Source organism: Mustelus asterias, chromosome 3 (assembly GCF_964213995.1).
Source record: "Mustelus asterias chromosome 3, sMusAst1.hap1.1, whole genome shotgun sequence".
In the NCBI taxonomy this organism is placed as follows: domain Eukaryota; kingdom Metazoa; phylum Chordata; class Chondrichthyes; order Carcharhiniformes; family Triakidae; genus Mustelus; species Mustelus asterias.
The window spans coordinates 42,278,062-42,295,138 of NC_135803.1; the positions used below are offsets into that span (position 1 = coordinate 42,278,062).

Sequence of the window (17,077 nt, forward strand, 5' to 3'; positions counted from 1 at the left end):
CTTGCCGTCAACTAAGGGCAATAGGGGTGAACAAAAAATGTTACCTGTATTGATGTGACATTGTATTACTGAATTTATTCATCTCTGGATCTACGAAGGGGTATTGCTCGGTGGAATTCTCCAATGTGTTTTCACAGTAACTTCATTGCAATGTAAGCCTACTTGTGACACTAATAAATACTCTTTAAAACATTTAGAGGTTTGCTAAATTTAATATAGTAAAGGTGTTCAGATCCATATCTCTTTTTCATGTCACGATAGATCATCAAGGAAATATAACTTCAAATACAGTATTAGTGTTAGATTTAGTTGTAACACTATATATACCCAGATTCAACCAGATATCGAACTTTTCTGTCGATATTTGGTTTTAAAAAAATAGCTTGGAAAGACCTCCAGTGTTTCCAATGGGTTATGCATGTTCTATCTCCCATTATGTTGCAAGTACAGTAGGAACCAAAGCATTTAGCCTCATCTACATATTTGACCATTTTAAAAAAAACAAAGTGTCACAAATATCAGAGTCTAAAAAGACAAACAAAAGTTTTAGGTGAGGTAAGTAAGCAAGTAAGTGAGGGTTAGAAAAAAGTGTAACGCAGAGAGTAAATTCATGGGCTGATTGACCCGCAGTCTGCCCAATAGAAAAGCAAAAAGCTGTTGGGTTATGTAAAGGATGATTTTTGTGACTTAATGGAAGAAGTACCTTAAGAAAATAGCTAAGATAGTAAAAATCAAATGCTCCCGTAAGAAAAAGGGCAAAGAGTAGAGCGGAATAAGTCAGCAGTTACAAGAAATCAACAGTTAAAGCTGCAATGCTGAAAGAAAATGGTCTTCCAGCCCTACAAAGGGAAAAAGGAATGATAGGAGGAGGGTTACATTCTAAATCTGTGTGGCAACTGTCTGTTCCTCTTTACCATTAGGGGTGGCACAGTGGTTAGCACTGCTGCCTCACAGTGCCAGGGACCCGGGTTTGATTCCTGGCTTGGGTCACTGTCTGTGTGGAGTCTGCACGTTCTCCCCGTGTCTGCGTGGGTTTCCTCTGGGTGCTCCGGTTTCCTCCCACATTCTGAAAGACATGCTGGTTAGGTGCATTGACCCGAACAGGCGCTGGACTGTGGCGACTAGAAGAATTTCACACTAACTTCATTGCAGTGTTAATGTAAGCCTTACTTGTGACTAATAAATAAACTTTACATTGAGAACAAGTATGACCCCCTTCTGCCTAAATTCTGTACACAACAGTGAGGTTTACATGGATTCAATTTGCCAAATCCTTTCTTAATTTTAAACCTGACTGTCATGTTCCTTTCAATTTTCTAATTTCCAGAGAGAAAAGATGCAGCATATTTTATCATTCCTCAAACACCATTTCCTTATGTTCAGGAATCAACTGTGTAATCCTTCTTCACTGCCTCTAATACCTAAATATCCTGTTTGCTATAAGGACACCAGCACTGCATGAACTTCCACTAGGGCCAGAAATAGTTTAAAAATGACCCCTATTTGATTTAGATATTATGCTGCTTGTTATGCATCCCAGTAGCCTATTTATTGTTTAATAGCCTAATGACATTGTGCTGATGGTTTAATGCCCTGTCCACTCAAACAGCATGATATTTATCCTCAAGTAACTTCCCATTTAGCACATTTTCCACATTAACCTTCCACTTGCCCAATCATTAATATTATCTGTATTGAATTGTATCTGCCACTTCTCCACTTATTGGGGCTTGTTGAGAATGTGTGCACATTTATATTAATTATTCGCCATTGCTCCCAATTTGGTGTTATTTGAAAATGTGGGTAGTTTGGACACCTTTCTTCCAAAATTAATAAAATTAAACCCAAGAGTGACCTAACACTAAATCTTGTGCAACTCTACTGGTTATTGGCTGCCGGCCACATAGCTGTCTATGACATAGGATTGCATAGGATATTGGCCCAACAAGCCCCATGCCTATGCTATGTTTGTGCTCTGCTCGAGCCTCCTTCCATCTTCATATAATCCCTACAGTGCAGAAGGAGGTCATTCGGCCCATTGAATCTGCACCGACAACAATCCCACCCAGGCCCTGTTCCCGTAACCCACATATTTCTCCTGCTAATCCCCCAACACTAGGGTCAATTTAACATGGCCAATCAACCTAACCTGCACATCTTTGGATTGTAAGAGGAAGCCGGAGCACCTGGAGGAAACCCACGCAGACACGGGGAGAATGTGCACCTTCCACACTGACCCGAGGCCGGAATTGAACCCGGGTCCCTGGCACTGCGAGGCAGCAGTGCTAACTACTGTGTCACTGTGCCATCCCACTTTCCTTATTTAAATCTACTCTTGTCACCCTCTAATTCCTTTATCCTCCTATGCTTGTCTAGCTTCCCCATAAATGCATCACCATTCGTCTGCTAAACCACTGCATAGTGGGTCAAACCTGCCTTTCTCTGGGCTTCTTTAAAGTCCTGGGCTGCCACATTATATTAGATTGGTATGTGGATCTGGTCCTTTTCTTGACACTCTGATGCAACTGGATTAACAGATGTTTTTTTATTATCAACGAAAGTTTCCTGTTATGATTATTCAAAAATTTGCTTTGATATTTAATATATTATTTGTGTCCTACATTTAATGTAGCATGGAATTCATTTCTTGGGATTTCTTTTTGAAAATGTCTCAAACAGGCTGTTAACTTTGTTCTCTGTTAAACTTGCCTGACTTCAAATAGAGTAACTGAGTAAAGTTAGGGGGTTTGCAAGATCTCTACATTTTGTGCACTTGTAGAAATCCGAAGTATATTTATGCATTTCGTTGTGCTTCCTATTATACTGATCTTATGCGAGTATAATACTAACATTAAATTTACTTCTGTAATGTTGACATTTGATGTCCTTCCACAGGTTATGATTCACATCTGGTGGCAATTTTATATTAAATTACATTAAAAATAAGTTTGAGCAATGAAGCACTTCATTGTCTTGGAGTGTTCTTTAGAAATTGAAAAGTCTGTACCTTCTTGGCTGTAGGTTAGTTTTATGTACCTGAGATGATATTTTATGTACGTCGTATGCATCCTCATGGGCTGGCAGTGCAGATCATAAATTTGAGTTTACATTGTGCACAATCTTTTGATAGGTACTTTTGGCAGGCTGATTACACCCTGTTTAAATAGAAATATTTGTTTTTAACTGAAAGAACTACCAGGGACTTTATCTCTGTGATGGCGTAGTGATATTGACACTGGAGAAGTAATCCAGAAACCCAAGGTACTGTGAACCAGAGTTTGGATTCTACCAAGGCAAATGGTGGAATTTGAATTAGAGTACAAAATATGGAATTGAAATGGCTAACACTGACTGTGAAACTATTGCAGCAAGACCTGAACAATATCCAGGTTTGACTGATGAGTGGCAAGTAACATTCATGCCACAAATGACAGGCAAGGGCAGTCTCTAACAAGAGAGAACCTAACCATTGCCATCACTGAATCTCCCACTATCAACGTCCTGGGAGTCTACCATTGACCAGAAACTGAACTGGACTAGCCATATAAATACTGTGGGTACAAGAGCAGGTTAGAGGCTAGGAATCCTATGGTGAGTAACTCCCCTCGTGACTCCCCAAAGCCTGTCCATTATCTACAAAGCACAAATCAGGAATTTGATGGGATATCCACTTGCCTGTATCAGTGCAACTCCAACAATGCTGACAGTTCAACACCATCCAGGACAAAGAAGCCTGTTTGATTGGCACCCCATCCACAAACATTCACACTCTCCACCACCAGCTCACAGTGGCAGCACTTTGTACCATCTACAAGATGCACTGCGGAAACTCAATAAGGCTTCTTAGACAGCACCTTCCAAACCCAGTTAGGGATGGATAATAGATGCTAGCCTATCTAGCAACGCCCACAGCCCACGAATGAATTAAAAACAACCTTTAACCAGCTCGTATGTGACACATAAGGGTGGTAAATTTGCCTCTTTCAGGAAAAGCATCTGGCATGCATCTAATACTTATGATGCTAATATTATGAAGTCACCACAGGCAATCGTGGCCTATGACCATAATTCCATCACACTCAAACCTCCACTCAATTGCTTAGTTTTTGATTTTCTTTCAAATTATTTTTTTCTTTTCATTCATTTTTGATCCTAACAGTATATTTTTATCTTTCAATGTATATATTTAATGTTTAATTTGTGTTTGTATTGTGTGTTAAGAAAGGTGGAACATGGTTCTAGTTTCATTTAGTTTTTTTTATGAGCTTGGTGCTGGGAAGTCTGGAGGCCCTATTTGTATACATGCGTTTTTCATGAGGTTTTACAAACGTTGAGATGAAGAAATTTGATTAATTTAGTGAATTTAGGGGAAAACAACACAAAGTAGGAAAATCTGTGTTGTTACCTAGTAACAGGGGTCCAGGCACACGCGTGCGCACTCGAGATCTAAACCCTCGAGTAAAACGTTCTGCAAGACTGCGGGGAACCTGAGTTTAGAGAACCTGTTTGTCTGCTTTGAAGTTAAATTAATAGTGATGAGAGGTCACATGACAGCAGGTTATAGTTTAGCAGGTCAAGCTTTCGGAGCGCTACTCCTTCGTCAGGTGCAGTGATGTTAGATTGCAGTTTTAGGTTGGCTCGGGGAGAGCTACCAGCAGGGGAAAATGCATCTAGTGAATGTTCAGAAATCTGCTGGAAGAAAAACTGTTTGCAACGGAGGCATTCCAAACAAGAAGCCTTGGTGACGTCATGATAAATCTTCACTGAGGTTTTGTGTTTGTAAGGGTATTGCTGGGATAAAAGGAATTGTGAGTTTCAATCATTTTCTGGTGTTTGTATTGAAATCTTTCCAACCTTTTTGCCCAGTTAATACGGTTCACTTTTCCGGTTTAATAAATCTTTTATTTGCGTTTAAAATTATCCTGGCAGACTCCTTGTGAATGTGTTCAGTAACTGATCTCCATTGTGCCTTAAAACAATGTGATCCAGCCAGGTTACACTCTGGGATCTGACTTGCCCAGTATTAACAGCAGCTGAGATAGTAACAATAGAATTATGGAGAGAAAAGATGATATTTTAGAATAAGAAATGACTAATCTTGGTGTTGCGGATCGGTTGCCAGTGATTTAAATGAAAAGTGAAAATCATTCACTGTTCATTTAAATCGATGGAAGGTGTATTTTTTAATCAATGGCCTAACTATACTGTGGTTTTATGCCAGGATAGTAAGTTGAGAATCTACTTCATTGTGTCTCTCCATGGCACTTTCTCCTTTCAAGCACCTCATCTTGTTTCACTCTTGCCATTTCCTTTTGACACCCTCACTCTGTACTCCTTCCCTTGCCTCAGCAAGATAATTGCAGTTTCAGGGAAGGGGTGGTGGGAGTGCAAGTACAAGAATCTGGGACTGGAGGGGAAAAATCTTTTACTTTTTCCAATTTTGAAACTTGCCAGTTTCTGTTTGATTTGCATTTTAGAAAAGACTGAATATGAAAGTCATTGATTAAAGTTCCAACTCAAAGTACTGATTGGTACAGACATTGTATGCACACTTGAGTGGGGAAGCCCTATGTGTATTAACCTATGTGCATTAACAGTTGGCTATTTTTGAACACCATCTGCTGATCCTGAATATGTCTGTATGGTAAAGCAGGTAGATGATTGGTCTGGAATCTGTTGCAATGTTGTATTTTTCATTTGTTGTTTATTTCCATTGGATATCTGAGCATGCTGGGTTCTTGCTCTAAAAGTGTTTGACTAAGTGGAGGGTGGGGGTGTGCAAGGTTAGCTGCTGAATTAAATTTGAGGATTGCACATGAAGCACTTTCCTGGCTGATTCATGTTTGAAAGCGAGTCAACGTAATTTTTGAATCCACCCAAATATATTCCTTAAACTATTTTTGCCATGTTCTCAGCTAAACTTGTATGACACTGCCGCAGACTTAATGTGGGTACTGTATCATGGTTGGAATTTAAATACAGTAACAGTTTTAACAACACCAGGTTAAAGTCCAACAGGTTTATTTGGTAGCAAATACCATTAGCTTTCGGAGCACTGCTCCTTCGTCAGATGGAGTGGAATTTAAATGCACAGCCTATATGTGATTTTTCCACAAGTCTATAGGACAGTAAGTAGCATTATAGTCTGTCTAGTATTCAAGTGCTTCAGTAGAATTTGATGAACAATTTTTGCAGTAAATTTTATATCATCAATTAACCATTATTTCCTTACAGTAGTTGGACAGTTACACATTTTTGGAAACCGAACCTTTTTGTGAGAATAGAAAATAGTTTTAGTGCAAAAATAAATATAGTAATAAAACTTTGATCCTGCTAACAATTAATGCACATAACTGGCTGTGGTTTGATCTGTTGAATGTTGTTCTTGATAAAAGGTACTGGCTCTTGTTGTAAAACAATTGATTTAATTGATCTGACTATCACTATTTTGGATTTGTTGACACACACAGGAGCACAAAAAACTGTAGTTCAGTATTTGTTAATTAAATATTATCGCAATATTTATGTCTGCTCAGATCAATTTCTTTGCATTGTCTCTAGCTCAAAAAATCCTAAAGTTCGTTCAATGCAACTTTCTGATGGGCTTGTAAATAGTTCATTACTCCACTACTATCATAGCATGAGTAAGGGAGTATACATTACATTTTGGATTTCTGATTATTTGTAGGTCAAAGGGATTTCAGCTGACAATAAACTTGTCAACACTGCTGGTATGCAGCTTTCATCCTTATTCAATTTCTCTTTCATTTGATAAAGTTGCTGTCAGCCCAAAATTACAATTTATGATTATGAAGTACTGTGATGATACTTTGTTCTTGAGATGCAATGTAGGAATCTTGTCTAGCCAACAGAATGAAAGGTTGAAGATTTTGGATTAGTAATGTTTTGGAGAAAAATAATATGAGACAAAGGTTTAAAAAAAAAAGGCCAACAATAGCTGGATATTGTAGTAATTCAACTCGTTCCAGTCAAGCATCCAACTACATTTTGAACCAAAGCCTTTGAATGCATGACTCTACCATGTCGATTATTTTAAATTCTATTGTTTTGTGTAAGCATTTTTCAAAAATATTTTTGAACTTGACACTCTTAACATTTAAATTCTGAAATAGTAACTGCATCTAGTAGTACAAGAATCTGGTTCTTTAAAATTATAAAGGAATTTATTTTGGAAAGTATATAAAAATACTGCATGGAACTGGGGTGTAACTTAGTTCTATCTAGCCTGCTAGTAACAGTAAATCTTTTCGGAGGTATTTTTCTGGTTTTTTTCAGTTTGATTCTTGTTGCAGAATTTTCTGGCTTTAGCTCTTTTGTATATAATTTTGAATTTGACCAGTATTTTCTCTTTGAGAAGATGTCATAATAGTTTACAATGTTAAGTATCTGGTAACCTATTTTTATTGTTATTGTGGACATATCTAGATTTAAATTCCACTGAAGTAACTTCAAATTCACTTTTAACCCTTTTCCAATAATGCTATAAATTGCTTATCAAATAAGCTTAGATTTTAGATGTGTGACAATTGTCAGGTGTGCAAGCAGCATCCTTTTTATGTTTTAATTATAACTTTCTCCAGTACAAATAAATACTGAAGTCCTAATAATCCCGGAATGTAAGCACTGCTAGATTGTGATGAAGTGGCCTGAAATTGGGAATAGAGTTTAAAAACCAGTTTTGTGAAACCTCAAGGTGTTTGTGTGTGCGTGCATGCGTTATATGATTATTCTACCATATTTAATTGGGAACTCAGATTGTTAGGCTGTGCTCCTGGTGAGGCCTCGTACCAAAGGACTTTAATGCAGTTTGTAGTTTCCTGCGTTATGCTGCCATCTTTGCTATGATAATCACTATGCTTGCATTTTAGTGCCTATTATGCATAATTTTCAAGTCTTTGAAATCTAGTGAATTGGAAGGGGTGTTTTATTCACTGCATAGTTTTCTGGAGCAGTTTGCTGGCGGGGATCATAGTTTTTCCTTGTGAATTTCAAAATGATAGGTGTTTTCAGGGCTAGGAAAACGAGTAGAATGTGAAATTACTTTTACAGTATGGGAAACTTACCAGTTTGAGGATAAAGATTTTTAATTTCATACCAGTTGATTTCTTATGGTATTGTAAGCGATGTGTCATGACTAAATGTAGTCATATGGAGATTAGAGAGTAGGCGGTCACTATAGGCACATCTTAATACATCTCTTCCAATTTCTTACGTCTATGTATATGATAAAATGGCCCATCCTCTCATCACGGTGGGAGGATGTGTTTACTGCATGTCAACTTTGCATCAGCAATTTCCATTATGACGTGAGTGAAGTGTATGTTGAAGGTGATGTTTTTAATTATTACCAGTTGATCTGCAGAATCAATGCACATGGCAAGGCATAACATATCTCTTGCCTATCTTCGTCTCTGGTGTTTCCCTCGTCTGCTTTTCTTTTTTAGCTGTGTCTTTATCTCTGTCCTTGCTGTGTACGTAGGTGGTGCAAAGGAACCCTGAACAGCAGCAGACTATTTGGGGTGAGGGTTTCAGGAAACTGTGGCTCTCAGCAACTAACTTCCCATCTTGTTCCCCAATTGCTCGTGCTTCTCGTTATCCTTTTTCATGTGCTCGCGTCCTTTCATCATCTCTGTATATATTCCTCTTTCTACAGCACCCTCATTCCCATCACAGCAGCTAACTTTCCCTTTGCTTAGCTTCACCTTGCTTTCCACCCTGCCTTATTATCACTCACCTTGAACCTGAACCTTGCATCTGCTCCAAACACACACACACATCTGTCCATGTAACATTACGTGAAGCAAGGTGCAATCTTTCTTTGCTTCCCATGGGCACACTCCCACTATGTGCTTTTTTTTAAAACATAACTATGAATTTTGAAATTTAAGTTTCTCCTCAATTTTTAAAAAAAGCATGGGGGGGTAATAGTTCCTTGGTGTATTCTCCATGGTACCACCTCGACCAATCAGAGTTTGATTTGCCAACTGGACCAGCACCCTTCCCTCATGTATTAATTATTGCTCATTTTGAACTTTAGCATCCTTGTGTTGATCCTGATGAATGTAAGGAAGCCAGAAGGCTTTGACAGCAAGTCTATAGGAAAAAGAAGAAATCATGTTAGTATTCTTCCGTGGACTGTTTGGTAGATATATTCTGGGAAATTTGGCTCGTTGCACATTTTTAAATGGCACAATCCAAATTCAGCCCACAGTATCACAGCTTTTGGCAAACATTCTCTAAGCCTAGGCTTTGGCAGAGGTTAATGGCTTCAAAACAAGCTTCGTTATGAATGCATTAAAAGGCAATTCGATGGATAAATTCAATAAAGTGACTGTTGACACCCACTTCGTTAACCAATGAGTTGACAGCTAGGCGGGACTTGTCATTTTGATTTAGTTTCCAAACCTTTTGTGTGTCTCACGTGCAGCAGAATTACTTCACCAGCAAAATGTAAAAATCAATCTCCATTTCTTATTTTCTGGCCTGATTGACTGCTAATTATCCAGTTGTTTCCATTCTGGCCATGACTTGTGGTATAAAATGTAATCTTTTTATTGCAAAACAGTTTAATGTTATAGTTTTGGTTATAATTTAAAATTATACAAAGTTCAGTTTCTGAAGTTCTATCTCCTTCACGATAGCATTGGAAAGAGATAGGATCAGGCAGGCTAGGAAAGTGTTTCTCTGGAGTAAAGGGAAATACAGTGTCATCAGGGAGGAAATTAGACGGGTAAATTGGAAGGAGGCATTCTTGGGGAAAAGTACCGAAGGAAAGTGGAGGATTTTCAAGGAATGTTTGTCTGGAGCTCTGCATGACAACGTTCCGATGAGACAGGGGGGTGTTGGTAGGGTACGGGAACCGTGGTGCACGAAGGTTGTGATGAACCTGGTGAATAAGAAAAGAGAGGCGTACAGAAGGTTCAGAGAGCTAGGAGGTGTTAAGGATTTAGAGGAGTATACGGGATGTAGGAAGGAGCTTAAGAAGGAAATTAGGAGAGCGAGAAGGGGTCATGAGAAGGCCTTGGCGGGTAAGATTAAGGAGAATCCCAAGGCTTTCTACAAATATGTCAAGAGTAAAAGGATGAGATGTGAAGGCATAGGACCCTTAAAAGGTGAAGGGGGAAAAGTTTGTGCAGAACCGTTAGAAATGGCGGAGGTGCTTAATGAATACTTTACCTCGGTATTCACGGTGGAAAGGGATCTGGGTGGTTGTACTGCTGGTTTGCGGTGGACAGAAAGGATCGAGCATGTGGACATAAAGAAAGAGGATGTGTTGGAACTATTGAATGGCATCAAGGTTGGTAAGTCGCCGGGACCGGATGGGATGTACCCCAGGTTACTGTGGGAGGCGAGGGAGGAGATTGCGGAGCCTTTGGCGATGATCTTTGCATCGTCGATGGAGACGGGAGAGGTTCCGGAGGATTGGAGGATTGCAGATGTGGTCCCTATATTCAAGAAAGGGAACAGGGACAGCCCGGGAAATTACCGACCGGTGAGTCTAACCTCAGTGGTTGGTAAGTTGATGGAGAGGATCCTGAGAGACAGGATTTATGATCATCTAGAGAAGTTTAGTATGATCAAAAGTAGTCAGCACGGCTTTGTCAAGGGCAGGTCGTGCCTTACGAGCCTGGTTGAGTTCTTTGAAAATGTGACCAAACACATTGACGAAGGAAGAGCGGTGGATGTGGTCTATATGGACTTCAGCAAGGCGTTCGATAAGGTCCCCCATGCAAGACTTCTTGAGAAAGTGAGAGGGCATGGGATCCAAGGGGCTGTTGCCTTGTGGATCCAGAACTGGCTTGCCTGCAGAAGGCAGAGAGTGGCTGTGGAGGGGTCTTTCTCTGCATGGAGGTCAGTGACCAGTGGAGTGCCCCAGGGATCTGTTCTGGGACCCTTGCTGTTTGTCATTTTCATAAATGACCTGGATGAGGAAGTGGAGGGATGGGTTGGTAAGTTTGCTGACGACACCAAGGTAGGTGGTGTTGTGGATAGTTTGGAGGGATGTCAGAAGTTGCAGCGAGACATAGATAGAATGCAAGACTGGGCGGAGAAGTGGCAGATGGACTTCAACCCGGATAAGTGTGTGGTGATCCATTTTGGCAGATCCAATGGGATGAAGCAGCAGTATAATATGAAGGGTACCATTCTTAGCAGTGTAGAGGATCAGAAGGACCTTGGGGTCCGGGTCCATAGGACTCTTAAATCGGCCTCGCAGGTGGAGGATGCGGTCAAGAAGGCGTACGGCGTACTGGCCTTCATTAATCGAGGGATTGAGTTTAGGAGTCGGGAGATAATGCTGCAGCTTTATAGGACCCTGGTTAGACCCCACTTGGAGTACTGCGCGCAGTTCTGGTCACCTCATTACAGGAAAGATGTTGAAGCCATTGAAAGGGTGCAGAGGAGATTTACAAGGATGTTGCCTGGATTGGGGGGCATGCCTTATGAGGATAGGTTGAGGGAGCTTGGTCTCTTCTCCCTGGAGAGACGAAGGATGAGAGGTGACCTGATAGAGGTTTACAAAATGTTGAGAGGTCTGGATAGGGTAGACTCTCGGAGGCTATTTCCAAGGGCTGAAATGGTTGCTACGAGAGGACACAGGTTTAAGGTGCTGGGGGGTAGGTACAGAGGAGATGTCAGGGGTAAGTTTTTCACTCAGAGGGTGGTGGGTGAGTGGAATCGGCTGACGTCGGTGGTGGTGGAGGCAAACTCGTTGGGGTCTTTTAAGAGACTTCTGGATGAGTACATTGGATTTAATGGGATTGAGGGCTATAGATAGGCCTAGAGGTGGGGATGTGATCGGCGCAACTTGTGGGCCGAAGGGCCTGTTTGTGCTGTGGCTTTCTATGTTCTGAGCGGAAAAATGGCAGGGGAATTTTATTTTCAAAAATCATCCTGAGAGAATCTTGTGGCCAGATTTCAGAATGTGTCATGTTTTATCCAGCTGTTTCCATTGTAAATTTGAATATAGAACTGTACAATGATGAAAGATAACAAATCATGACAAAACAATATGAGGAAGTTGTAGGTCAAATTATATGCAAATGTATGATCTTTAATATAAATATGGGTTTCAATTGAGTAAAAATGAATGTCGAGATGGCTTCCGAGTGTAAGTGATCTATCTGGATAGTGTTGTGTTACATGTAGAATTTTCTCAACAAAGAGGTTGCTATCAAATTTCATTGGCATCGGAGATGTAAAACAGCCTGCAGAATGGATTTCTACTCGATTAAAATATTTTTGTCTCAAAAGTTATGCTAAAAAATTTCCTGTGGGTTATGGAATCTCCTGTTGGCTTTTGGAAGCCTTGCAATGTGTACGATATCTTAACTTTCAGCAAAGCTATCGCCATGTTTCTCCCTCATCTATTTGTGTTAGGTACTAACCTATTCATTTTGTGATATACCGTTATATTATTTCAGACCATTGTCTGTTTGAATTAATAATAAACATAGAAAAATATTCACTGAGCCCTCCAATCCTTATTTTAAGCTTGAAAATATACATATTAACAGAAGTAGAATAACTAGCTATAATTCATGTATTTTAATGAGAAAATTATTTTAAAGGGATGTATTTTGTATCACTGCTAAAATGTGGACATAGCGTTTACATTTTATATGCTATGTGCTGTATACCGATTGTCATAATACATGAAGTTTATATCTACGACACATTAGAGACAATTATTCATTGGCTGTCCTTGGTGTTCTATTTCCTCAATTTGTTCTTATTATCAACATGCTAGCTCTCTTCTAAGCAATGGTAGTACTGCAAGCAATTCTCTCTGGCCAGAATTTGTTGTATTGTACTCCCTGTGTTAAATAGTACATCTGACTCAGATATCTAAAGTTAAGTTTATTATTTTGAGTGAGTCATATTTATAATTTTTTAAAATCTCTAAATAGGTGCTGCAGAATTGTTCAGTACCGACATTACATCCTTTGCTGGACTTGAGATTTTACACAGCCACTGTTTGGAGCTAGTAAGTTTGCATTTTTGCATGATTTCCTTCCAATATCTACAGTAGTAGTGCACCGCAAGGTAATCTTTTAGAATACATGTGTGTCAGTGTAAAGACCATATACTATCGTGTTTTAAATCAAAAATTGGTGGTTCGTTGACCCAAAGTTGATAGGGGTGTGACTACCACAGAATAATGCCTACATTAAAAGAATCAACTAAAATCTAAAGCAGGGACCAAGCATGTCTTTGCTGCCTTCATCTTTAGCCTTGCGTTTTATTTAATGTAGTAAAGCAGAAAGTAATTTAATGTTTTTAAATAGCTTGTAAAACCGTATAAGGAATGTCAAAAATATTGTACTTTTCTAACACAACCAAGATAAAGGCAAAATACTGCTGATACTGGAATCTGAAACAACAACAGACAATGCTAGAAAAACTCAGCAGATCTGACAGCATCTGTGGAGAGAGAATCGAGCCAACGTTCTGAGTCAGGATGACCCTTCATCAGTGCTCTGACTCAAAACATTGGCTCTATTCTCTCTTTTCACAGATGCTGTCAGACCTGCTGAGTTTCTCCAGCGTTTTCTGTTGTTGTTTTACTAACTAACCACTTCTCTTGGTGCCAGAATCTTGAGCATTTAACTGTTTGATTTAGTACATATGGAATAACAGCTTTGATTTTTTTTTACTGTGATCAAAAGTTTTGCTGAATAGATTTATTTTGTTAGCTGCTAGCCAACAGAAAAAGTCTTGAGTACCCTTTTAGCATGTCATGCTCTAGTTTTCGTCAGCAACTGCTTTCAAATGGAAAGCAACACTGGGGACAATTCTCAGAAGCTAAGAATGAAAAGAAACTAGTTGTACTTTTTATTTATGTTTCATAGTTAGAATTTCTGTAGGTGGTCATTGACTGACGTTTGAAGACTTATGATCTTGGAAGAGACCAATAACTTAACAGTTTGATTATCTGAAAGAATTACACAAGGTTTCACATTTTAAACAACTTTTACTATGCAGGAATTAAACAAAGCAAGTACAACTAACCATCTTCAGCTGCTTCATCAATGACCTTCCCTCCATAGTAAAGTCAGAAGTTGGGAATGTTTAGTCTTCAGTTTGATTTGCGAATCCTCAGAGTGAAAACGTAGGAAATAGGAGTAGGCAATCCAGACCTTCGAAGCAATACACGTCCATCGGTAGCAAAACTTGGGCAATAAGTAAAGTTTGTGCCGCATAAAATGCCAAACAATTACCATCTCCAACAAAGAATCCAGCCATCACCCTTTGACATTCAATGGAATTACCATCACAGAATCCCTTGCTATCAACAACCTGGGGGTTTACCAGTGACCTGAAACTGAACTGACCAACCATATAAATACTGTGGCTACAAGAGCAGGCTGGGAATTCTACAGCAGGTAACTCGCCTCCTGATCCGTCCCAAAGCCTGTCTACCATCTATAAGGCACAAATCAGGATTGTGTTGGATCACTCTGTATTTGCCTAGATGAGTGCAGCTTCAAGAAAACTCAGAAATTCAACACCAGCTTGGACAAAGCAGCCTGCTTGATTGGCATCCCCTCCATTACCTTCACCCCTCCCCCAACAATGCAAAGTGGCAGCAGCGTGTACCATCTGCAGCACCCCGAGCCTCCTTCAACAGCATGTTCCAAACCCATGACCTCTACCACCTAGAAGGACAAGAATTGCATGGGAACACCATCTGCAAGTGTCAACTACCTTGTTAAAAGAATTGCTAGTTAAACATGTGACATTTATTGAGACAGCTGAAACACTGGGGTCAATGCTTCTTGTAGATGAGAAGCACTGACGATGTATTTTACAATAAACCAGCTTGAACCTAATGACCAGTCTGGGGTGATTCTTCCACCACAGCCGTTTATTGTAAGTAACAGCAAATTCCCCTCCAAGCCACGCACCATCCTGACTTGGAACTTTATCGCTGTTCCTTCGCTGACGCTGTGTCAAAATCCTGGAACTGCTTTCCTAAAGGAACGGAGTGTACCCACACCATGTGCGTACATGTGTAATTCAAGGTGATGGGAAGGTAATCAGGGATGGGCATCAAATGCTGTCCTGGTTAGCGATGTCCACATTCTGTGAAAGAATAAAATAATCTGTATTGTACAGAGGAAATTACAAGTGTAGATTTAAGATGTCTGAGGAAGGTAAATAATTCGGACTTCATTTTGCATTCTGATGACCTATATTTTAAAATAATACTTTTATATTTATAAAATAACAACTTGCAATTTTGCTGCAAAGAGCTAGAATTAGTTGGACCAATAGGAAGAAGCTCTAAGAAAGAGATGACAATGCCTCTATTGGGAAAGGGGTGCAATTACAGTGCAGCTAGTTTATATAGAATGTTTTAATTTTAAACAGGGACATTTATAATGAAAGCAAAGATTTGTAAATGAGAAGCATGCATGTAAGTTTATTTCTTTTTGTACAGATTGATCAGGGAACTTGCCTTTCTTGATGATGTTTTCCATCGTGATAATGCCTATGTAGAACAGCAATATAATTGTTGGGAGTACTAAATGTGTAGAGCACGAGACCACTCTTCTCGGACTATCTGGATGCTTTGCATCTTGGATTTTTTGGTTCCCCACATGGCACACTTAGCACTAGACTATCTGGCATAGCATTCGCAACTGTTAAATCTAGTGTAAGTACTTAATTTACTTAACCTCTGGCCAGTTACTTCATTACACTTAAGGTAACTATGAACAAATAAACAAGCTCTTGTCGCTATATCATGTGATGGAAAAACAAAAATCCTGTCAAATTCCCATAATTGGGGGATTTAACTGCAACTCACTGGCAAGCTGCATTTGCCATGATTTGCAATTTTGGAAGTAATGTTTGCAAGATTGACATTTGCCTTTTTGCTGTGATATTTTGCACTAGAGGATGCATAGCCCATCCATTCTGCGTTTCCATTTACTCCAAAATAGAAAATCACCATCAAACTCATTCTAGCTAATACCAGTTGTCGAATGTATTTGTGTGATTTTTCGTAACAGAAAATAGAAACAGGAAAAAATAAAACAATATTTACTTTGTCTTTTTTTTAAAGTTCTCAAAAATAATACTGCTCAATCTTGATTCAAAACTGTACCACTCAGATTTTGGCTAGCACAACATAGGCGTTGCTTTTCTTCCCTGATCTTATCTCATTATTGCCAGGGGAAGTAAAAGCCGAAGCGGGGAAATTGCAGGTTAGCTGGCTGGCAGCACCTCTGATTAAATCAGTTTGTTTGCAATAGGTAGGTGACCATGTTACTATTTTTATCATTCATATATATCTCAGACTTCCGGATTTCTGCTAGATTGGCTTTGACATGAGTTGCATATCAAGTAGCTTGGTTCTCCTCAATGGATATCTTGTTTCCAGTGCAGTAATGCAAGAACCGCCTCCAAAAAATGAAAGTGCTGATTTAATTAATTTGTGTGTATGCATTCAACAGTACTATAGAAAACTAGCTAGTTGCTTCTCCCTAAAACCCTATCTCTAGACAGATTTCCATATTTCTTTCTTCCCTAAGCATGAGCCCGTTTTAGAATAGAGTCATGTTCTATTTTAAATTCATAAAGATTTAAAAATCGCGATATATTTGAAAAATATGTAATCTGTGGATTCTAAGATTTGAGGCAAGGCTTTACTTATGTGATGGCTGAGCCAGACCAAAATCTCACTCGCTTATCCTACCCCCTGAACCCAACCCCACCGCACAGTAGCTGGCTAGCAGCTGCCAGCATTGCATGTAAGCTTGACATTGCTCCACAGTTACTATTGTTGCGGTGTTTAATGGCATGGACAAGCCTTGTTACCATGATTACAAAACTGAACCACTCAATGTAGCAATTAGGGAAGATGGGTAATAGCATATTACACCAAGGTTGAGGAATACTGGGGCATGTACAATGTTGACTGCAGCACGTAAGGCTTGACATACTCTGGAGGTTTGATATGTAACAACTATGAAATGTTTCAACATGCCCATAAAATGCCATTCATAATTACTGCCTTTAAACTTTTATCAAATATATATGCTTGAGATTG

The 17,077-nt window shown here is 39.4% G+C and overlaps 1 protein-coding gene across 8 annotated transcripts in view; it reads left to right on the forward strand.

Annotated features, from left to right (window-relative positions):
- The window catches only part of tbl1xr1a (TBL1X/Y related 1a), a 173,753-nt gene that overhangs the window by 51,535 nt on the left and 105,141 nt on the right, over nt 1–17,077 (forward strand). For 6 of the 8 annotated variants that reach the window (XM_078208077.1, XM_078208061.1, XM_078208069.1 and 3 more), the window contains exon 2: nt 12,930–13,006. The exons of the other annotated variants lie outside the window; for them this stretch is intronic. The gene's annotated coding sequence lies outside the window, so the exon portion shown is untranslated. The remainder of the gene's footprint in view (nt 1–12,929; nt 13,007–17,077) is intronic. 8 annotated transcript variants of the gene reach the window in all.